The sequence below is a fragment of the Lissotriton helveticus genome, chromosome 4_1, assembly GCF_964261635.1.
Source record: "Lissotriton helveticus chromosome 4_1, aLisHel1.1, whole genome shotgun sequence".
NCBI lineage: Eukaryota > Metazoa > Chordata > Amphibia > Caudata > Salamandridae > Lissotriton > Lissotriton helveticus.
The window spans coordinates 1,105,182,961-1,105,209,160 of NC_136063.1; positions in this window are offsets into that span (position 1 = coordinate 1,105,182,961).

The window sequence follows — 26,200 nt, forward strand, 5'->3', positions numbered from 1 at the left end:
ACCTTACCTCAGGCACCCTACCGTACCTTACCTCAGGCACCCTACCGTACCTTATATCAGGCACCCTACCGTACCTTATCTCAGGTACCGTACCATACCTCTGGTAACCTACCGTACCTTACCTCAGGCACCCTACTGTACCTTACCTCAGGCACCCTACCGTACCTTACCTCAGGCACCCTACCGTACCTTACCTCAGGCACCCTACCGTACCTTACCTCAGGCACCCTACCGTACCTTACCTCAGGCACCCTACCGTACCTTACCTCAGGCACCCTACCGTACCTTACCTCAGGCACCCTACCGTACCTTACCTCAGGCACCCTACCGTACCTTACCTCATGCACCCTACCGTACCTTACCTCAGGTACCCTACCGTACCTTACCTCAGGCACCCTACCGTACCTTACCTCAGGCACCCTACCATACCGTACCTTACCTCAGGTACCCTACCGTACCTTACCTTACCTCAGGTACCCTACCGTACCTTACCTAGGCACCCTACCGTACCTTACCTCAGGCACCCTACCGTACCTTACCTCAGGCACCCTACCGTACCTTACCTCAGGCACCCTACCGTACCTTACCTTACCTCAGGTACCCTACCGTACCTTACCTAGGCACCCTACCGTACCTTACCTCAGGCACCCTACCGTACCTTACCTCAGGCACCCTACCGTACCTTACCTCAGGCACCCTACCGTACCTTACCTCAGGCACCCTACCGTACCTCACCTCAGACACCCTACCGTACCTCACCTCATACACCCTACCGTACCTCACCTCAGGCACCCTACCGTACCTTACCGTACCTCAGGCACCCTACCGTACCTTACCGTACCTCAGGTACCCTACCTTACCTCAGGTATCCTACTGTACCATACCCTACCCTACCGTACCTTACCTCAGGCACCCTACCGTACCTTACCTCAGGCACCCTACCGTACCTTACCTCAGGCACCCTACCGTACCTTACCTCAGGCACCCTACCTTACCTTACCTCAGGTACCCTAACTTACCTTACCTCAGGTACCCTAACGTACCGTACCTTACCTTACCTCATGCACCCTACCGTACCTTACCTCATGCACCCTACCGTACCTTACCTCAGGCACCCTACCGTACCTTACCTCAGGCACCCTACCGTACCTTACCTTACCTCAGGCACCCTACCGTACCTTACCTCAGGCACCCTACCGTACCTTACCTCAGGCACCCTACAGTACCTTACCTCAGGCACCCTACCGTACCTTACCTTACCTCATGCACCCTACCGTACCTTACCTCAGGCACCCTACCGTACCTTACCTCAGGCACCCTACCATACCGTACCTTACCTCAGGTACCCTACCGTACCTTACCGTACCTTACCTCAGGCACCCTACCGTACCTTACCTCAGGCACCCTACCGTACCTTACCTTACCTAGGCACCCTACCGTACCTTACCTCAGGCACCCTACCGTACCTTACCTCAGGCACCCTACCGTACCTTACCTCAGGTACCCTACCGTACCTTACCTCAGGTACCCTACCGTACCGTACCTTACCTCAGGCACCCTACCGTACCTTACCTTACCTCAGGCACCCTACCGTACCTTACCTTACCTCAGGCACCCTACCGTACCGTACCTTACCACAGGCACCCTACCGTACCTTACCTCAGGCACCCTACCGTACCGTACCTTACCTCAGGCACCCTAACGTACCTTACCTCAGGTACCCTAACGTACCTTACCTCAGGCACCCTACCGTACCTTACCTCAGGCACCCTACCGTACCTTACCTCAGGCACCCTACCGTACCTTACCTCAGGCACCCTACCGTACCTTACCTCAGGCACCCTACCGTACCTTACCTCAGGCACCCTACCGTACCTTACCCCAGGCACCCTACCGTACCTTACCCCAGGCACCCTACCGTACCTTACCCCAGGCACCCTACCGTACCTTACCCCAGGCACCCTACCGTACCTTACCTCAGGCACCCTACCGTACCTTACCTCAGGCACCCTACCGTACCTTACCTCAGGCACCCTACCGTACCTTACCTCAGGCACCCTACCGTACCTTACCTCAGGCATCCTACCGTACCTTACCTCAGGCACCCTACCGTACCATACCTCAGGCACCCTACCGTACCATACCTCTGGTACCCTACCGTACCATACCTCTGGTACCCTACCGTACCATACCTCTGGTACCCTACCGTACCATACCTCTGGTACCCTACCGTACCTTACCTCATGCACCCTACCGTACCTTACCTCAGGTATCCTACTGTACCGTACCCTACCGTACCTTACCTCAGGCACCCTACTGTACCTTACCTCAGGCACCCTACTGTACCTTACCTCAGGCACCCTACCGTACCTTACCTCAGGCACCCTACCGTACCTTACCTCAGGTACCCTACCGTACCTTACCTTACCTCAGGCACCCTACCATACCTTACCTCAGGCACCCTACCGTACCTTACCTCAGGCACCCTACCGTACCTTACCTCAGGCACCCTACCGTACCTTACCTCAGGCACCCTACCGTACCTTACCTCAGGCACCCTACCGTACCTTACCTCAGGCACCCTACCGTACCTTACCTCAGGCACCCTACTGTACCTTACCTCAGGCACCCTACCGTACCTTACCTCAGGCACCCTACCGTACCTTACCTCAGGTACCCTACCGTACCGTACCTTACCTCAGGTACCCTACCGTACCTTACCTTACCTCAGGCACCCTACCGTACCTTACCTCAGGCACCCTACCGTACCTTACCTCAGGCACCCTACCGTACCGTACCTTACCTTACCTCAGGCACCCTACCGTACCTTACCTCATGCACCCTACCGTACCTTACCTCAGGCACCCTACCGTACCATACCTCAGGCACCCTACCGTACCTTACCTTACCTCAGGCACCCTACCGTACCGTACCGTACCTTATCACAGGCACCCTACTGTACCTTACCTCAGGTACCCTACCTTACCTTACCTCAGGCACCCTACCATACCTTACCTTACCTCAGGCACCCTACCGTACCTTACCTTACCTCAGGCACCCTACCGTACCTTACCTTACCTCAGGCACCCTACCGTACCTTACCTTACCTCAGGCACCCTACCGTACCGTACCGTACCTCAGGCACCCTACCGTACCTTACCTCAGGCACCCTACCGTACCTTACCTCAGGCACCCTACCGTACCTTACCTCAGGCACCCTACCGTACCTTATCCCAGGCACCGTACCATACCTCAGGCACCCTACCGTACCTTACCTCAGGCACCCTACCGTACCTTACCTCAGGCACCCTACCGTACCGTACCTCAGGCACCCTACCGTACCTTACCTCAGGCACCCTACCGTACCTTACCTCAGACACCCTACCGTACCTCACCTCAGACACCCTACCGTACCTTACCTCAGGCACCGTACCTTACCGTACCTCAGGCACCCTACCGTACCGTACCTTACCTCAGGCACCCTACCGTACCGTACCTCAGGCACCCTACCGTACCTTACCGTACCTCAGGCGCCCTACCGTACCTTACCTCAGGCACCCTACCGTACCTTACCTCAGGTACCCTACCTTACCTCAGGTATCCTACTGTACCCTACCCTACCCTACCGTACCTTACCTCAGGCACCCTACTGTACCTTACCTCAGGCACCCTACCGTACCTTACCTCAGGTACCCTACCGTACCTTACCTTACCTCAGGCACCCTACCGTACCGTACCTTACCACAGGCACCCTACCGTACCGTACCTTACCACAGGCACCCTACCGTGCCTTACCTTACCTCAGGTACCCTACCGTACCTTACCTCAGGCACCCTACCGTACCTTACCTTACCTCAGGCACCCTACCGTACCTTAACTTACCTCAGGTACCCTACCGTACCGTACCTTACCTCAGGCACCCTACCGTACCGTACCTTACCTCAGGCACCCTACCGTACCGTACCTTACCTCAGGCACCCTACCGTACCGTACCTCAGGCACCCTACCCTACCGTACCTTACCTCAGGCACCCTACCGTACCTTACCTCAGGCACCCTACCGTACCTTACCTCAGGCACCCTACCGTACCTTACCTCAGGCACCCTACCGTACCTTACCTCAGGCACCCTACCGTACCTTACCTCAGGCACCCTACTTTACCTTATCCCAGGGGACACTGTTTTGGACATCATTGCCACATTCAAGCCCTTAACGGAGGAAACCAGCGATAGTAAGGAGTCAGAGCGGCTCACCTCGCCTTATTTTGTCTTCGCCCGGCATCCAACCACTTCTCGGTGCACCCGCTCCGCGGGTGCCCCTTCGCCTGCCAGAGGAAGGAGACACATCAGCAGCTGCGTGTGTGGAGCGTAGAGGCAGTAAGGAGGTAAGCGGCTTGGGCGTGTGGCTGCAGCGGGGCTGCGAGCGTGCAGGGACTTCAATTCCCAGAAGTCCCTGCTAGACCGACGGAGAGCTTCCGGTCCGCTCTCCCTGCTGGCCCGCCCCCCGCCCTCCTGAGGCCTCATAACGCCGGTCAGCAGCAAAAGCGAGTGGGACACTGTTTTGGACATCATTGCCACATTCAAGCCCTTAACGGAGGAAACCAGCGATAGTAAGGAGTCAGAGCGGCTCACCTCGCCTTATTTTGTCTTCGCCCGGCATCCAACCACAAACACGAGTAAAATCGTCACGGAACCTCACCGTACCTCACCTCAGGCACCCTACCGTACCTTACCGTACCTCAGGCACCCTACCGTACCTAACCGTACCTCAGGCACCCTACCGTACCTTACCGTACCTCAGGTACCCTACCTTACCTCAGGTATCCTACTGTACCATACCCTACCCTATTGTACCTTACCTCAGGCACCCTACCGTACCTTACCTCAGGCACCCTACTGTACCTTACCTCAGGCACCCTACCGTACCTTACCTCAGGCACCCTACCTTACCTTACCTCAGGCACCCTACCTTACCTTACCTCAGGTACCCTAACTTACCTTACCTCAGGTACCCTACCGTACCGTACCTTACCTTACCTTACCTCATGCACCCTACCGTACCTTACCTCATGCACCCTACCGTACCTTACCTCAGGCACCCTACCGTACCTTACCTCAGGCACCCTACCGTACCTTACCTCAGGCACCCTACCGTACCTTACCTCAGGCACCCTACCGTACCTTACCTCAGGCACCCTACCGTACCTTACCTCAGGTACCCTACCGTACCTTACCTTACCTCAGGTACCCTACCGTACCTTACCTTACCTCAGGCACCCTACCGTACCTTACCTCAGGCACCCTACCGTACCTTACCTCAGGCACCCTACCGTACCTTATATCAGGCACCCTACCGTACCTTATCTCAGGTACCGTACCATACCTCTGGTAACCTACCGTACCTTACCTCAGGCACCCTACTGTACCTTACCTCAGGCACCCTACCGTACCTTACCTCAGGCACCCTACCGTACCTTACCTCAGGCACCCTACCGTACCTTACCTCAGGCACCCTACCGTACCTTACCTCATGCACCCTACCGTACCTTACCTCAGGTACCCTACCGTACCTTACCTCAGGCACCCTACCGTACCTTACCTCAGGCACCCTACCATACCGTACCTTACCTCAGGTACCCTACCGTACCTTACCTTACCTCAGGTACCCTACCGTACCTTACCTAGGCACCCTACCGTACCTTACCTCAGGCACCCTACCGTACCTTACCTCAGGCACCCTACCGTACCTTACCTCAGGCACCCTACCGTACCTTACCTTACCTCAGGTACCCTACCGTACCTTACCTCAGGCACCCTACCGTACCTTACCTCAGGCACCCTACCGTACCTTACCTCAGGCACCCTACCGTACCTTACCTCAGGCACCCTACCGTACCTTACCTCAGGCACCCTACCGTACCTCACCTCAGACACCCTACCGTACCTCACCTCATACACCCTACCGTACCTCACCTCAGGCACCCTACCGTACCTTACCGTACCTCAGGCACCCTACCGTACCTTACCGTACCTCAGGTACCCTACCTTACCTCAGGTATCCTACTGTACCATACCCTACCCTACCGTACCTTACCTCAGGCACCCTACCGTACCTTACCTCAGGCACCCTACCGTACCTTACCTCAGGCACCCTACCGTACCTTACCTCAGGCACCCTACCTTACCTTACCTCAGGTACCCTAACTTACCTTACCTCAGGTACCCTACCGTACCGTACCTTACCTTACCTCATGCACCCTACCGTACCTTACCTCATGCACCCTACCGTACCTTACCTCAGGCACCCTACCGTACCTTACCTCAGGCACCCTACCGTACCTTACCTTACCTCAGGCACCCTACCGTACCTTACCTCAGGCACCCTACCGTACCTTACCTCAGGCACCCTACAGTACCTTACCTCAGGCACCCTACCGTACCTTACCTTACCTCATGCACCCTACCGTACCTTACCTCAGGCACCCTACCGTACCTTACCTCAGGCACCCTACCATACCGTACCTTACCTCAGGTACCCTACCGTACCTTACCGTACCTTACCTCAGGCACCCTACCGTACCTTACCTCAGGCACCCTACCATACCTTACCTTACCTCAGGCACCCTACCGTACCGTACCTTACCTCAGGCACCCTAACGTACCTTACCTCAGGTACCCTAACGTACCTTACCTCAGGCACCCTACCGTACCTTACCTCAGGCACCCTACCGTACCTTACCTCAGGCACCCTACCGTACCTTACCTCAGGCACCCTACCGTACCTTACCTCAGGCACCCTACCGTACCTTACCTCAGGCACCCTACCGTACCTTACCCCAGGCACCCTACCGTACCTTACCCCAGGCACCCTACCGTACCTTACCCCAGGCACCCTACCGTACCTTACCTCAGGCACCCTACCGTACCTTACCTCAGGCACCCTACCGTACCTTACCTCAGGCACCCTACCGTACCTTACCTCAGGCACCCTACCGTACCTTACCTCAGGCATCCTACCGTACCTTACCTCAGGCACCCTACCGTACCTTACCTCAGGCACCCTACCGTACCATACCTCTGGTACCCTACCGTACCATACCTCTGGTACCCTACCGTACCATACCTCTGGTACCCTACCGTACCATACCTCTGGTACCCTACCGTACCTTACCTCATGCACCCTACCGTACCTTACCTCAGGTATCCTACTGTAACGCACCCTACCGTACCTTACGTCAGGCACCCTACTGTACCTTACCTCAGGCACCCTACTGTACCTTACCTCAGGCACCCTACCGTACCTTACCTCAGGCACCCTACCGTACCTTACCTCAGGTACCCTACCGTACCTTACCTTACCTCAGGCACCCTACCGTACCTTACCTCAGGCACCCTACCGTACCTTACCTCAGGCACCCTACCGTACCTTACCTCAGGCACCCTACCGTACCTTACCTCAGGCACCCTACCGTACCTTACCTCAGGCACCCTACCGTACCTTACCTCAGGCAACCTACTGTACCTTACCTCAGGCACCCTACCGTACCTTACCTCAGGCACCCTACCGTACCTTACCTCAGGTACCCTACCGTACCGTACCTTACCTCAGGTACCCTACCGTACCTTACCTTACCTCAGGCACCCTACCGTACCTTACCTCAGGCACCCTACCGTACCTTACCTCAGGCACCCTACCGTACCTTACCTTACCTCAGGCACCCTACCGTACCTTACCTCATGCACCCTACCGTACCTTACCTCAGGCACCCTACCGTACCATACCTCAGGCACCCTACCGTACCTTACCTTACCTCAGGCACCCTACCGTACCGTACCGTACCTTATCACAGGCACCCTACCGTACCTTACCTCAGGTACCCTACCTTACCTTACCTCAGGCACCCTACCATACCTTACCTTACCTCAGGCACCCTACCGTACCTTACCTTACCTCAGGCACCCTACCGTACCTTACCTCAGGCACCCTACCGTACCTTACCTCAGGCACCCTACCGTACCTTACCTCAGGCACCCTACCGTACCTTACCTCAGGCACCCTACCGTACCTTACCTCAGGCACCCTACCGTACCTTACCTCAGGCACCCTACCGTACCTCACCTCAGACACCCTACCGTACCTCACCTCAGACACCCTACCGTACCTTACCTCAGGCACCGTACCTTACCGTACCTCAGGCACCCTACCGTACCGTACCTTACCTCAGGCACCCTACCGTACCGTACCTCAGGCACCCTACCGTACCTTACCGTACCTCAGGCGCCCTACCGTACCTTACCTCAGGCACCCTACCGTACCTTACCTCAGGTACCCTACCTTACCTCAGGTATCCTACTGTACCCTACCCTACCCTACCGTACCTTACCTCAGGCACCCTACTGTACCTTACCTCAGGCACCCTACCGTACCTTACCTCAGGTACCCTACCGTACCTTACCTTACCTCAGGCACCCTACCGTACCGTACCTTACCACAGGCACCCTACCGTACCGTACCTTACCACAGGCACCCTACCGTGCCTTACCTTACCTCAGGTACCCTACCGTACCTTACCTCAGGCACCCTACCGTACCTTACCTTACCTCAGGCACCCTACCGTACCTTAACTTACCTCAGGTACCCTACCGTACCGTACCTTACCTCAGGCACCCTACCGTACCGTACCTTACCTCAGGCACCCTACCGTACCGTACCTTACCTCAGGCACCCTACCGTACCGTACCTCAGGCACCCTACCCTACCGTACCTTACCTCAGGCACCCTACCGTACCTTACCTCAGGCACCCTACCGTACCTTACCTCAGGCACCCTACCGTACCTTACCTCAGGCACCCTACCGTACCTTACCTCAGGCACCCTACCGTACCTTACCTCAGGCACCCTACTTTACCTTATCCCAGGGGACACTGTTTTGGACATCATTGCCACATTCAAGCCCTTAACGGAGGAAACCAGCGATAGTAAGGAGTCAGAGCGGCTCACCTCGCCTTATTTTGTCTTCGCCCGGCATCCAACCACTTCTCGGTGCACCCGCTCCGCGGGTGCCCCTTCGCCTGCCAGAGGAAGGAGACACATCAGCAGCTGCGTGTGTGGAGCGTAGAGGCAGTAAGGAGGTAAGCGGCTTGGGCGTGTGGCTGCAGCGGGGCTGCGAGCGTGCAGGGACTTCAATTCCCAGAAGTCCCTGCTAGACCGACGGAGAGCTTCCGGTCCGCTCTCCCTGCTGGCCCGCCCCCCGCCCTCCTGAGGCCTCATAACGCCGGTCAGCAGCAAAAGCGAGTGGGACACTGTTTTGGACATCATTGCCACATTCAAGCCCTTAACGGAGGAAACCAGCGATAGTAAGGAGTCAGAGCGGCTCACCTCGCCTTATTTTGTCTTCGCCCGGCATCCAACCACTTCTCGGTGCACCCGCTCCGCGGGTGCCCCTTCGCCTGCCAGAGGAAGGAGACACATCAGCAGCTGCGTGTGTGGAGCGTAGAGGCAGTAAGGAGGTAAGCGGCTTGGGCGTGTGGCTGCAGCGGGGCTGCGAGCGTGCAGGGACTTCAATTCCCAGAAGTCCCTGCTAGACCGACGGAGAGCTTCCGGTCCGCTCTCCCTGCTGGCCCGCCCCCCGCCCTCCTGAGGCCTCATAACGCCGGTCAGCAGCAAAAGCGAGTGGGACACTGTTTTGGACATCATTGCCACATTCAAGCCCTTAACGGAGGAAACCAGCGATAGTAAGGAGTCAGAGCGGCTCACCTCGCCTTATTTTGTCTTCGCCCGGCATCCAACCACTTCTCGGTGCACCCGCTCCGCGGGTGCCCCTTCGCCTGCCAGAGGAAGGAGACACATCAGCAGCTGCGTGTGTGGAGCGTAGAGGCAGTAAGGAGGTAAGCGGCTTGGGCGTGTGGCTGCAGCGGGGCTGCGAGCGTGCAGGGACTTCAATTCCCAGAAGTCCCTGCTAGACCGACGGAGAGCTTCCGGTCCGCTCTCCCTGCTGGCCCGCCCCCCGCCCTCCTGAGGCCTCATAACGCCGGTCAGCAGCAAAAGCGAGTGGGACACTGTTTTGGACATCATTGCCACATTCAAGCCCTTAACGGAGGAAACCAGCGATAGTAAGGAGTCAGAGCGGCTCACCTCGCCTTATTTTGTCTTCGCCCGGCATCCAACCACTTCTCGGTGCACCCGCTCCGCGGGTGCCCCTTCGCCTGCCAGAGGAAGGAGACACATCAGCAGCTGCGTGTGTGGAGCGTAGAGGCAGTAAGGAGGTAAGCGGCTTGGGCGTGTGGCTGCAGCGGGGCTGCGAGCGTGCAGGGACTTCAATTCCCAGAAGTCCCTGCTAGACCGACGGAGAGCTTCCGGTCCGCTCTCCCTGCTGGCCCGCCCCCCGCCCTCCTGAGGCCTCATAACATCAGCCCACTCCCGCAGCGCGGGACGCAGCCCGGGCTAAGACTGGGCAAAGACAGGGCCGTTTTAGGCCGTTAGAGACCGATTGAGACCGGACCGGGCCACCCCCCTTGGTTTTATCCTCTTGAGTCTCAGTAGCATACCAGCGCTATTTTAAGTATTTTTCATATCTTTTCTTCCTTCCTTCCCCATAATGTCCTCACGTGAAACTAGGAGTAAGGCCACAAAGATTCCCAAAAAAGCCACAGGCACACTAGACGACTTTATCACCAGGACCAGCCTCTCAATTGACAATGAAATTACAAAACTTCAGCATAGAGTATCAACTGAACTTGAATGCGCCAGGAGACTCTCTACTGAACTTGCGCTTAGGAAAAAATCTTCTCTAGGCAGTATTGCTACATCTAAAACTCCTGAGCGCATTTCTGGCCCAAAACCAATCATAGTCTTAGCCGAGGTGCACTCGGTAGTAGAGGAATTAATTCCTCCCACTAACCTGGAGCCCCATGGGCCTCTAGCTAGGGCTGAGCCAGGAACCCCATCTCAGCTGACACCCTCAAAGGAGACTGTTGAAGTCCTCCCAGATGGGGTGTCCTGTAATTCATTAGCAGAGACGATTCCAACTGCATGTCCTATACCTACCAGCCAGTTGCCAGTCGAAACAGAGTCTTCTAAAAACAATTCATCAGCCAAAGCTCCACTAAAGCACAAAAGAAAGCGTAAGCATCTCACCGCTTTTGCTAGGAAAAAAACAAAAATTATTCTTAGTCATAATATTAAGGGTGGGACTCCGAATACGCCTGCCGTAATATCTGAGAGCTCTGCACATGATCCAGCACTAGCTAACACTGATATTACTAACATCAGTATAGATGAGCACATTTCGCTAGATAAGTCTGATCACTCAGGTAGTGAAGGACAGAGAGCCCCTTGCGTCATGGTAGAACCAGATGGTGGAAGAGAGGAATTTTTAAAAATAGTATAGGAAACGCTCAAGAGATTACTTAATCCATTAGAAACCAGGTTAACTGGAATAGAGAATCAACTTCTAGAAGTTGAGAAAAGTGTTATCACTCTTTCCAGTATAAGTCTTAATTGTACTGAAGTACCTAGAGTCACCCAGCAAGTTCCGGTCCTTGTCCCGACTATATCGAAAGACTCTCATACTAAGCCATTAGATGTGCAGCAAAAGAAGGTAGGGATAGTTAATAACACAAACATTACTCAATCAAGTAGTACTAAAAACCAACCAAATCCAACCCCTTTAACTTCCACGGCTACAGCTGTAAACATTACTAATAAATCGATTCAGAAAAACCAAGTACATACCAACTCTCCCTTACCACAAATTCCCTCTTCTTCTCACTCTTTCAATCAGAGCACATCCACGTTACACAAACCTCAACCTAACACTCCTACCTATCCCTACATTAGTGCTGCAGGCATTCAATCCATGCAGGACAAAAACTCTTCTAATGCCTCCCACAAACCAAACTACCAGTCCAACCATACTCGTAATAATTTTAGAGGAGGATACATAGATTTGCCACCAGACGCCAGTACATTTGTAGCTGTTCTCACAGGGGTGCCAGAACTGGACAGTCAATACGAAGAAAACTTCCAATCGCTAAAAAACAAAGTGATTTTTTGGCTAAATAAATATAAACCTATTCCTAACCATCTGAAAAGTAAGATCCTCATGGTTAGGAGGGTACAATGGGTAGGGCCAACTGCAAAAACAATCACGGGCGATTGCATTGTCATATCCTTTGAGGAACCCCAGAGTGCTGAACAAATCTGCAATTGGAAATCGTACGGTATGAATCCCCCCATTGAAGCCAGACCCCTATCATTCTTCTATCCTCCACCAAGACAAATCCATCACGGCCCCAACTGGAATCCTGCTAAGCAGTATTCAGATACTGCCCCAAACTTGGTTAGGTATGGAGATTATAATACGTGGTCTGGTGTTCCTAACTTGGTTGGACACGGTGATTACAACATGTGGTCTGGCATTCCTACCTTCAACAGATTCAGCTGCTTAGATGCTGTGGACTGACTTGCCACCATGCCTGACTGCATCCATGAATTATACGATGGCTTCTGTAACTTGGGCAAAGGCTACCACAAACCTAAATACGCCGCACACTTCAACGATGATAAACAGCCTAAACAGCCAAAAAGGATCATGACGCACAAGCTTAATCCAGCTCCCCAGAAAAAGGGATCATTCTGTGGAGCTGGAAATATATGCTGTGGCACAGCTGAGGGTGGTTGGGATGAGAGTGCAACCCCTGCAGCCGGAGTAAAGATAAAGGTTGCAGAGAAAGATATAGCATCACTGCAAGTAGGCACTATGCGCAATCTGTGCACAGTGATCCCCCCCCCGGCCACTCCGAATACTGACCCTTGCTTACTTATCTTATCATGGAACATTGCAGGTGTTTATAAGAACTTAAAAGACCCTGAGTGGGCAAATTACATTGATACCTGTGACATTTGCCTACTACAAGAAACTTGGGCCTTAGAAGTTCCACACCGGGTAGGCTACAAAACCTTCGGCACTAAGGCAGTTCAGTCTAACCGAGGAAGACCATCAGGGGGTTTACTAATCTGGCTAAAAATCACCTTAGCCATTCAGGTTGAAACTGTGGATACAGGTTCCCCGGATATTCTAGCCTTAAGGGCAACTCCATCGTGTGGCAATGAATGGTTTATTGTTAACATTTATAATAGACCAGCCAGTCACTCGAAGGTATCATCAACAATTGAGGCCCTGGAGCACCTGCTTAAAAACGTAATTGGAGACACCCCGGTCATTCTAGGAGGAGACTTAAATTGCAACTTTGAACCTGTTTTGGGCTTCTCTGAAGTGTTCGAAGATGAGGACTCAGCCTATAACATCCCCCAGCTTGAGACCACCAAATTTGTTAAATATACGACATTGGCCAGCCAACTTTTAAGACTTGCTGCAGATCACGGCCTCAGAGCGGGCAATGGCCGACTCCCATCTGACCTGCAAAAACATCCAACCTTCTCTAAAGCTAACAGCAATTTAGACTTTGTACTTGTTTCTCTCAGTATATGGCATTTTTTGATAGATCTGAAAGTAGCAAGTAGGGGGGAAAGTGATCACTACCCTTTGGAACTTTACATCAACAAGAGCATGGTTAGTGATATCACTTTATCTACAATTGAATCCACCGAAGTCACCTTATGTGAGGATGTCCACATAAGTAATAACAGGCGTGCAGTGAGATGGCCACGTGTTCTGGCAGATGGTAAAGCCTTAGCACTGGTTTACTCCCTTTTTGAACAAACATTTGCACATGTAGCTGACTATGCCTTCCTACCGGAACACTTTGAACATTTTATTGATATACACAAAAACTTCTTTTCGGAACTAAAAATGCTCTTATCGAAAATGCCGAAAAAGAAGCAGCAAAATCAAAGAGTGGCAAATCATGGAAAGTTATGGTATGACCACGTGTGTAGAACTGCCAAATCAAACCTACTGTTTGCTATTAAAAACAAGTCCAAAGAAGATGTAAAAGCTGCAAGGGCAGAATATAAACGCACGTTGGAAACATCCAAAAAACTCTGGGAGGAATCAATTTGGGCCGACATGTTATCTGCCGCAAAAACTAATGACAATATTGGCTTCTGGAGACTAGTAGCCAATGGTGGACACGCTGGGAGAATCGTGAAGGACGTATTCCTGGATGAGATGACCTGGGTATCCCATTTTACAAATCTTTACAAACAATACGACAGCGATAGCCAATGGAGCCTAAGGTCCCCGGCGCCTATTGAACCGCTTAATTTCACTCTGGAGGAGACAGTAAGGGCGATAAATGATCTTAAAAACTCTAAAGCCCCCGGTCCGGACAGAATACCGGGGGATCTTTATAAACATGAACCTGAAGTTTGGGCCCCCTATCTGAATTGTCTGTTTAATGCCCTATCTTCAAATTGCAACTTTCCTGAGAGCTGGCGGGCAGCAGAGGTTGTGCTAATATTTAAAAAGGGGGATAGAATGATACCCTCCAACTATAGGCCAATTAGCTTGATGGACACACTTCAAAAACTATATGCCAAACATCTTCTATTCAGAATTAATGATTGGCTTGAAGCTACCAACATAATTTCCAAATTCCAGGCTGGCTTTCGGAGTAAGATAAGCACAACAGATCAAATCTTTCGTTTTTGTTGCCTGATTTGGAAATATGTCCAGCTGAAAAGAGGTCATTTGTATGTAGCCTTCGTTGATCTGAGGGCTGCATTTGATTTAGTCCCACGTAGCCTACTTTGGAAAACACTGCAAGACCTTGGGTTACCGGGATGCCTCCTCGCTCAAATAGTTGAGCTACATGCAGATAACTTTGCAAACATCAGGTGGGGCCCAAATGGTGAGCTAACTCGCAATATTCCCATTGAACGTGGGGTTCGCCAGGGGTGCGTCCTGGCCCCTACCTTATTTTCCTTGTTTATAAACGATGTTCCTGACTACTTAAATGCTTGTGTCAATGATTCTCCGCAGCTGAATGGTATAAGGGTGCCTGCGCTGCTCTTTGCAGATGATACTATACTTATATCCCAAACAAAAAAGGGTCTCCAGGTACTCCTTAACTCATTCAGTTGCTATTGCCAGACAAAGGGCTTGGAAATTAATGCAAATAAAACGAAATGCATGTTAATAAATCCCAGTATGCCAAATAGAGGGTCTTTGACCTTAAACAGCCAAAAATTAGATACTGTGGATAACTTTTCCTATCTGGGTGTTGTACTCGACTCCAAACAAAGCTGGAAACCCCAAATTGAGAAAAGTAAAATAACTTATGCCCAAAATGTCAAACCAATCATAAGCAAATTGAATTCCAGTACAAGCAAGAGTGTTACCCCGGTTTTAGAACTTTTTAAATTTAAAATACAATCTGCTGTACTATATGGAGCAGAAATATGGGGCCCTTGGGCAAAGAATAGTTTCCACGTTCTGGACAACAAATTCATGCGTACTTCCGTTAGGGTACCAAGTAGTACACCACTTTTACCACTCCAACTTGACTTGAACTTTAGGAGAACAGATCATCTAACTATGTTAAGGCCATTACTATTTTGGGTTAGGCTTTGGACTACACCCGAACTGATAGATTATAGACATGGCCTGCAAGAATTGATGATGCTTGATTCTTTTAACTCCCTGCACTGGCTAGTGCATATTAAAAAATGGCTTCTACTTTTGGACCTACGTTCTATGTGTGAGACTCCAGATAAAATGCCTACCTTTTCCAAAATGGTAGTTAAGCGAGCATTCTGGAATCATATAAGTAGGAAACTAGTGGATGGAATTAGTGTTGGTTCTGCAGTCCAGGCTTTTTTGTTATTTAAAGATGAACTTTACTTCGAACCATTCCTGGACGAGATAGAACCACCTATTGCAAAAACTCTTTTTCTAAAGTTTAGATATGGGACACTTATGTTGAATTACAATACAGAAAGATGGGCACAAAAAAAACTGGGGGCTTTGCCTGTTAAAACCAATGGCTGTCCTATGTGCCAAACTGACTGTCTCGAGAATGAGGTCCACATGCTCTTTGTTTGTAGCGCATACGCAAAACCGAGAAAGAAATGGTTGAAACCGATGTGTAACCTCCTAGGGACTAGGTCCTGTTCGATAGCTTTCAGGATCATGAAAAGTAATACAACCCAGTTCATTGTATTCAGCATAAGTAAATTTCTACACTCTGTTTTTATAATCCGAAAGAAACAAGGATATTGTCTCTGAGTTGGGAAAGCGTGTATGTCTATCCAACTAATGAAGTTGTGATACCTTTTAACTAATTTGCTTTTACATCCTTGAAATGAAATATAATGTATGATTGTCCTTGTAAAAATGAATGAACTGTGCAAACTATTCCATGTCCGTATAACATTTTTTTCCCTTTTATAAGAATATATTGTTATATTTATGGTGATTTTTTATGTATGTACATGACTTTTATGGCCAAAACGGCCGAAATAAAGTTAATAATAATCTTATCCCAGGCACCGTACCATACCTCTGGTACCCTACCGTACCGTACCTTACCTCATGCACCCTACCGTACCTTACCTCAGGCACCCTACCGTACCTTACCTCAGGCACCCAACCGTACCTTACCTCAGGCACCCAACCGTACCTTACCTCAGGCACCCTACCGTACCTTACCTCAGGCACCCTACCGTACCTTACCTCAGGCACCCTACCGTACCTTACCTCAGGCACCCTACCGTACCTTACCTCAGACACCCTACCGTACCTCACCTCAGACACCCTACCGTACCTCACCTCATACACCCTACCGTACCTCACCTCAGGCACCCTACTGTACCTTACCGTACCTCAGGCACCCTACCGTACCTAACCGTACCTCAGGCACCCTACCGTACCTTACCATACCTCAGGTACCCTACCTTACCTCAGGTATCCTACTGTACCATACCCTACCCTACCCTACCGTACCTTACCTCAGGCACCCTACCGTACCTTACCTCAGGCACCCTACCGTACCTTACCTCAGGCACCCTACCGTACCTTACCTCAGGCACCCTACCGTACCGTACCTTACCTCAGGCACCCTACCGTACCTTACCTTACCTCAGGCACCCTACCGTACCTTACCTTAGGCACCCTACCGTACCGTACCTTACCACAGGCACCCTACCTTACCTTACCTCAGGCACCCTAACTTACCTTACCTCAGGTACCCTACCGTACCGTACCTTACCTTACCTCATGCACCCTACCGTACCTTACCTCATGCACCCTACCGTACCTTACCTCAGGCACCCTACCGTACCTTACCTCAGGCACCCTACCGTACCTTACCTCAGGCACCCTACCGTACCTTACCTCAGGCACCCTACCGTACCTTACCTCAGGCACCCTACCGTACCTTACCTCAGGTACCCTACCGTACCTTACCTCAGGTACCCTACCGTACCTTACCTTACCTCATGCACCCTACCGTACCTTACCTCAGGTACCCTACAGTACCTTACCTCAGGCACCCTACCGTACCTTACCTCAGGCACCCTACCATACCGTACCTTACCTCAGGTACCCTACCGTACCTTACCGTACCTTACATCAGGCACCCTACCGTACCTTACCTCAGGCACCCTACCGTACCTTACCTTACCTCAGGTACCCTACCGTACCTTACCTCAGGCACCCTACCGTACCTTACCTCAGGCACCCTACCGTACCTTACCTCAGGCACCCTACCGTACCTTACCTCAGGCACCCTACCGTACCTTACCTCAGACACCCTACCGTACCTCACCTCAGACACCCTACCGTACCTCACCTCATACACCCTACCGTACCTCACCTCAGGCACCCTACCGTACCTTACCGTACCTCAGGCACCCTACCGTACCTTACCGTACCTCAGGCACCCTACCGTACCTTACCGTACCTCAGGTACCCTACCTTACCTCAGGTATCCTACTGTATCATACCTCAGGCACCCTACTGTACCATACCTCAGGTACCGTACCTTACCTCAGGTACCCTACCGTACCGTACCTTACCTCAGGCACCCTACCATACCTTACCTCAGGCACCCTACCGTACCTTACCTCAGGCACCCTACCGTACCTTACCTCAGGCACCCTACCGTACCTTACCTCTGGTACCCTACCGTACCATACCTCTGGTACCCTACCGTACCGTACCTTACCTCAGGCACCCTACCGTACCTTACCTCAGGTACCCTACCGTACCTTACCTCAGGTACCCTACCGTACCTTACCTCAGGTACCCTACCGTACCTTACCTCAGGTACCCTACCGTACCGTACCTTACCTCAGGCACCCTACCGTACCTTACCTTACCTCAGGCACCCTACCGTACCTTACCTCAGGCACCCTACCGTACCTTACCTTAGGCACCCTACCGTACCGTACCTTACCACAGGCACCCTACCGTACCTTACCTCAGGTACCCTACCGTACCTTACCTTACCTTACCTCAGGCACCCTACCGTACCTTACCTCAGGCACCCTACCGTACCTTACCTCAGGCACCCTACCGTACCTTACCTCAGGCACCCTACCGTACCTTACCTCAGGCACCCTACCGTACCTTACCTCAGGCACCCTACCGTACCGTACCTTACCTTACCTCAGGCACCCTACCGTACCTTACCTTACCTTACCTCAGGTACCCTACCGTACCTTACCTCAGGTACCCTACCGTACCTTACCTCAGGCACCCTACCGTACCTTACCTCAGGCACCCTACCGTACCTTACCTCAGGCACCCTACCGTACCTTACCTCAGGCACCCTACCGTACCTTACCTTACCTTACCTCAGGTACCCTACCGTACCTTACCTCAGGCACCCTACCGTACCTTACCTCAGGCACCCTACCGTACCTTACCCCAGGCACCCTACCGTACCTTACCCCAGGCACCCTACCGTACCTTACCCCAGGCACCCTACCGTACCTTACCTCAGGCACCCTACCGTACCTTACCTCATGCACCCTACCGTACCTTACCTCAGGTATCCTACTGTACCGTACCCTACCGTACCTTACCTCAGGCACCCTACTGTACCTTACCTCAGGCACCCTACCGTACCTTACCTCAGGTACCCTACCGTACCTTACCTTACCTCAGGCACCCTACCATACCTTACCTCAGGTACCCTACCTTACCTCAGGTATCCTACTGTACCATACCCTACCCTACCCTACCCTACCGTACCTTACCTCAGGCACCCTACCGTACCTTACCTCAGGCACCCTACCGTACCTTACCTTACCTCAGGCACCCTACCGTACCTTACCTCAGGCACCCTACCGTACCTTACCTCAGGCACCCTACCGTACCTTACCTCAGGCACCCTACCGTACCTTACTCAGGTACCCTACCGTACCTTACCTCATGCACCCTACCGTACCTTACCTCAGGTATCCTACTGTACCGTACCCTACCGTACCTTACCTCAGGCACCCTACTGTACCTTACCTCAGGCACCCTACCGTACCTTACCTCAGGTACCCTACCGTACCTTACCTCAGGCACCCTACCGTACCTTACCTCAGGCACCCTACCGTACCTTACCTCAGGCACCCTACCGTACCTTACCTCAGGCACCCTACCGTACCTTACCTCAGGCACCCTACCGTACCTTACCTCAGGCACCCTACCGTACCTTACCTCAGGCACCCTACCGTACCTTACCTCAGGCACCCTACCGTACCTTATCTCAGGCACCCTACCGTACCTTATCTCAGGTACCGTACCATACCTCTGGTAACCTACCGTACCTTACCTCAGGCACCCTACTGTACCTTACCTCAGGCACCCTACTGTACCTTACCTCAGGCACCCTACCGTACCTTACCTCAGGCACCCTACCGTACCTTACCTCAGGCACCCTACCGTACCTTACCTCAGGCACCCTACCGTACCTTACCTCAGGCACCCTACCGTACCTTACCTCAGGCACCCTACCGTATCTCACCTCAGACACCCTACCGTACCTCACCTCAGACACCCTACCGTACCTCACCTCAGGCACCGTACCTTACCGTACCTCAGGCACCCTACCGTACCGTACCTTACCTCAGGCACCCTACCGTACCTTACCTCAGGCACCCTACCGTACCTTACCTCAGGTACCCTACCTTACCTCAGGTATTCTACTGTACCATACCCTACCCTACCCTACCGTACCTTACCTCAGGCACCCTACCGTACCTTACCTCAGGCAATCTACCGTACCTTACCTCAGGCACCCTACCGTACCTTACCTCAGGCACCCTACCGTACCTTACCTCAGGCACCCTACCGTACCTTACCTCAGGCACCCTACCGTACCTTACCTCAGGCACCCTACCGTACCTTACCTCAGGCACCCTACCGTACCTTACCTCAGGCACCCTACCGTACCTTACCTCAGGCACCCTACCGTACCTTACCTTACCTCAGGCACCCTACCGTACCTTACCTTACCTCAGGCACCCTACCGTACCTTACCTTACCTCAGGCACCCTACCGTACCGTACCTTATCACAGGCATCCTACCGTACCTTACCTCAGGTACCCTACCTTACCTAACCTAACCTCAGGTACCCTACCTTACCTAACCTAACCTCAGGCACCCTACCGTACCGTACCTTACCTCAGGCACCCTACCGTACCTTACCTCAGGCACCCTACCGTACCTTACCTCAGGCACCCTACCGTACCTTACCTCAGGCACCCTACCGTACCTTACCTCAGGCACCCTACCGTACCTTACCTCAGGCACCCTACCGTACCTTACCTCAGGCACCCTACCGTACCTTACCTCAGGCACCCTACCGTACCTTATCCCAGGCACCGTACCATACCTCTGGTACCCTACCGTACCTTACCTCAGGCACCCTACCGTACCTTACCTCAGGCACCCTACCGTACCTTACCTCAGGCACCCTACCGTACCTTACCTCAGGCACCCTACCGTACCTTACCTCAGGCACCCTACCGTACCTTACCTCAGGCACCCTACCGTACCTTACCTCAGGCACCCTACCGTACCTTATCTCAGGCACCCTACCGTACCTTATCTCAGGTACCGTACCATACCTCTGGTAACCTACCGTACCTTACCTCAGGCACCCTACTGTACCTTACCTCAGGCACCCTACCGTACCTTACCTCAGGCACCCTACCGTACCTTACCTCAGGCACCCTACCGTACCTTACCTCAGGCACCCTACCGTACCTTACCTCAGGCACCCTACCGTACCTTACCTCAGGCACCCTACCGTACCTTACCTCAGGCACCCTACCGTACCTTACCTCAGGCACCCTACCGTATCTCACCTCAGACACCCTACCGTACCTCACCTCAGACACCCTACCGTACCTCACCTCAGGCACCGTACCTTACCGTACCTCAGGCACCCTACCGTACCGTACCTTACCTCAGGCACCCTACCGTACCGTACCTCAGGCACCCTACTGTACCTTACCGTACCTCAGGCACCCTACCGTACCTTACCTCAGGCACCCTACCGTACCTTACCTCAGGTACCCTACCTTACCTCAGGTATTCTACTGTACCATACCCTACCCTACCCTACCGTACCTTACCTCAGGCACCCTACCGTACCTTACCTCAGGCAATCTACCGTACCTTACCTCAGGCACCCTACCGTACCTTACCTCAGGCACCCTACCGTACCTTACCTCAGGCACCCTACCGTACCTTACCTCAGGCACCCTACCGTACCTTACCTCAGGCACCCTACCGTACCTTACCTCATGCACCCTACCGTACCTTACCTCATGCACCCTACCGTACCTTACCTCAGGTATCCTACTGTACCGTACCCTACCGTACCTTACCTCAGGCACCCTACTGTACCTTACCTCAGGCACCCTACCGTACCTTACCTCAGGCACCCTACCGTACCTTACCTTACCTCAGGCACCCTACCGTACCTTACCTTACCTCAGGCACCCTACCGTACCTTACCTTACCTCAGGCACCCTACCGTACCGTACCTTATCACAGGCATCCTACCGTACCTTACCTCAGGTACCCTACCTTACCTAACCTAACCTCAGGTACCCTACCTTACCTAACCTAACCTCAGGTACCCTACCTTACCTAACCTAACCTCAGGCACCCTACCGTACCGTACCTTACCTCAGGCAATCTACCGTACCTTACCTCAGGCACCCTACCGTACCTTACCTCAGGCACCCTACCGTACCTTACCTCAGGCACCCTACCGTACCTTACCTCAGGCACCCTACCGTACCTTACCTCAGGCACCCTACCGTACCTTACCTCAGGCACCCTACCGTACCTTACCTCAGGCACCCTACCGTACCTTACCTCAGGCACCCTACCGTACCTTACCTCAGGCACCCTACCGTACCTTACCTCAGGCACCCTACCGTACCTTATCCCAGGCACCGTACCATACCTCTGGTACCCTACCGTACCTTACCTCAGGCACCCTACCGTACCTTACCTCAGGCACCCTACCGTACCTTACCTCAGGCACCCTACCGTACCTTACCTCAGGCACCCTACCGTACCTTACCTCAGGCACCCTACCGTACCTTACCTCAGGCACCCTACCGTACCTTATCTCAGGCACCCTACCGTACCTTATCTCAGGTACCGTACCATACCTCTGGTAACCTACCGTACCTTACCTCAGGCACCCTACTGTACCTTACCTCAGGCACCCTACTGTACCTTACCTCAGACACCCTACCGTACCTTACCTCAGGCACCCTACCATACCTTACCTCAGGCACCCTACCGTACCTTACCTCAGGCACCCTACCGTACCTTACCTCAGGCACCCTACCGTACCTCACCTCAGACACCCTACCGTACCTCACCTCAGACACCCTACCGTACCTCACCTCAGGCACCGTACCTTACCGTACCTCAGGCACCCTACCGTACCGTACCTTACCTCAGGCACCCTACCGTACCGTACCTCAGGCACCCTACCGTACCTTACCGTACCTCAGGCACCCTACCGTACCTTACCTCAGGCACCCTACCGTACCTTACCTCAGGCAATCTACCGTACCTTACCTCAGGCACCCTACCGTACCTTACCTCAGGCACCCTACCGTACCTTACCTCAGGCACCCTACCGTACCTTACCTCAGGCACCCTACCGTACCTTACCTCAGGCACCCTACCGTACCTTACTCAGGCACCCTACCGTACCTTACTCAGGTACCCTACCGTACCTTACCTCATGCACCCTACCGTACCTTACCTCAGGTATCCTACTGTACCGTACCCTACCGTACCTTACCTCAGGCACCCTACCGTACCTTACCTCAGGTACCCTACCGTACCTTACCTTACCTCAGGCACCGTACCGTACCTTACCACAGGCACCCTACCGTACCTTACCTCAGGTACCCTACCGTGCCTTACCTTACCTCAGGTACCCTACCGTACCTTATATCAGGCACCCTACCGTACCTTACCTCAGGCACCCTACCGTACCTTACTCAGGCACCCTACCGTACCTTACTCAGGTACCCTACCGTACCTTACCTCATGCACCCTACCGTACCTTACCTCAGGTATCCTACTGTACCGTACCCTACCGTACCTTACCTCAGGCACCCTACCGTACCTTACCTCAGGTACCCTACCGTACCTTACCTTACCTCAGGCACCGTACCGTACCTTACCACAGGCACCCTACCGTACCTTACCTCAGGTACCCTACCGTGCCTTACCTTACCTCAGGTACCCTACCGTACCTTACCTTACCTCAGGTACCCTACCGTACCTTACCTTACCTCAGGTACCCTACCGTACCTTACCTCAGGCACCCTACCGTACCTTACCTTACCTTACCTCAGGTACCCTACCGTACCTTACCTCAGGCACCCTACCGTACCTTACCTCAGGCACCCTACCGTACCTTACCTTACCTCAGGTACCCTACCGTACCGTACCTTACCTCAGGCACCCTACCGTACCGTACCTTACCTCAGGCACCCTACCGTACCGTACCTTACCTCAGGCACCCTACCGTACCGTACCTCAGGCACCCTACCCTACCGTACCTTACCTCAGGCACCCTACCGTACCTTACCTCAGGCACCCTACCGTACCTTACCTCAGGCACCCTACCGTACCTTACCTCAGGCACCCTACCGTACCTTACCTCAGGCACCCTACTTTACCTTATCCCAGGCACCGTACCATACCTCTGGTACCCTACCGTACTGTACCTTACCTTACCTCAGGCACCCTACCGTACCTTACCTCAGGCACCCTACCGTACCTTACCTCAGGCACCCTACCGTACCTTACCTCAGGCACCCTACCGTACCTTACCTCAGGCACCCTACCGTACCTTACCTCAGGCACCCTACCGTACCTTACCTCAGACACCCTACCGTACCTCACCTCAGACACCCTACCGTACCTCACCTCATGCACCCTACCGTACCTCACCTCAGGCACCCTACCGTACCTTACCGTACCTCAGGCACCCTACCGTACCTTACCTCAGGCACCCTACCGTACCTTACCTCAGGCACCCTACCGTACCTTACCTCAGGCACCCTACCGTACCGTACCTTACCTTACCTCAGGCACCCTACCGTACCTTACCTTACCTTACCTCAGGTACCCTACCGTACCTTACCTCAGGTACCCTACCGTACCTTACCTCAGGTACCCTACCGTACCTTACCTCAGGCACCCTACCGTACCTTACCTCAGGCACCCTACCGTACCTTACCTCAGGCACCCTACCGTACCTTACCTTACCTTACCTCAGGTACCCTACCGTACCTTACCTCAGGTACCCTACCGTACCTTACCTCAGGCACCCTACCGTACCTTACCTCAGGCACCCTACCGTACCTTACCTCAGGCACCCTACTGTACCATACCTCAGGTACCCTACCGTACCGTACCTTACCTCAGGCACCCTACCGTACCTTACCTCAGGCACCCTACCGTACCTTACCTCAGGCACCCTACCGTACCTTACCTCAGGCACCCTACCATACCTTACCTCAGGCACCCTACCATACCTTACCTCAGGCACCCTACCGTACCTTACCTCAGGCACCCTACCGTACCTTACCTCAGGCACCCTACCATACCTTACTCAGGCACCCTACCGTACCTTACCTCATGCACCCTACCGTACCTTACCTCAGGTATCCTACTGTACCGTACCCTACCGTACCTTACCTCAGGCACCCTACCGTACCTTACCTCAGGCACCCTACCGTACCTTACCTCAGGCACCCTACTGTACCATACCTCAGGCACCCTACTGTACTGTACCGTACCTCAGGTACCCTACCGTACCTTACCTCAGGCACCCTACCGTACCTTACCTCAGGCACTCTACCGTACCTTACCTCAGGCACCCTACCGTACCTTACCTCAGGCACCCTACCGTACCTTACCTCAGGCACCCTACCGTACCTTACCTCAGGCACCCTACCGTACCATACCTCTGGTACCCTACCGTACCTTACCTCAGGCACCCTACCGTACCTTACCTCAGGTACCCTACCGTACCTTACCTCAGGTACCCTACCGTACCTTACCTTACCTCAGGCACCCTACCGTACCTTACCTTACCTCAGGCACCCTACCGTACCGTACCTTATCACAGGCATCCTACCGTACCTTACCTCAGGTACCCTACCTTACCTAACCTAACCTCAGGTACCCTACCTTACCTAACCTAACCTCAGGCACCCTACTGTACCGTACCTTACCTCAGGCACCCTACCGTACCTTACCTCAGGCACCCTACCGTACCTTACCTCAGGCACCCTACCGTACCTTACCTCAGGCACCCTACCGTACCTTACCTCAGGCACCCTACCGTACCTTACCTCAGGCACCCTACCGTACCTTACCTCAGGCACCCTACCGTACCTTACCTCAGGCACCCTACCGTACCTTATCCCAGGCACCGTACCATACCTCTGGTACCCTACCGTACCTTACCTCAGGCACCCTACCGTACCTTACCTCAGGCACCCTACCGTACCTTACCTCAGGCACCCTACCGTACCTTACCTCAGGCACCCTACCGTACCTTACCTCAGGCACCCTACCGTACCTTACCTCAGGCACCCTACCGTACCTTACCTCAGGCACCCTACCGTACCTTATCTCAGGCACCCTACCGTACCTTATCTCAGGTACCGTACCATACCTCTGGTAACCTACCGTACCTTACCTCAGGCACCCTACTGTACCTTACCTCAGGCACCCTACTG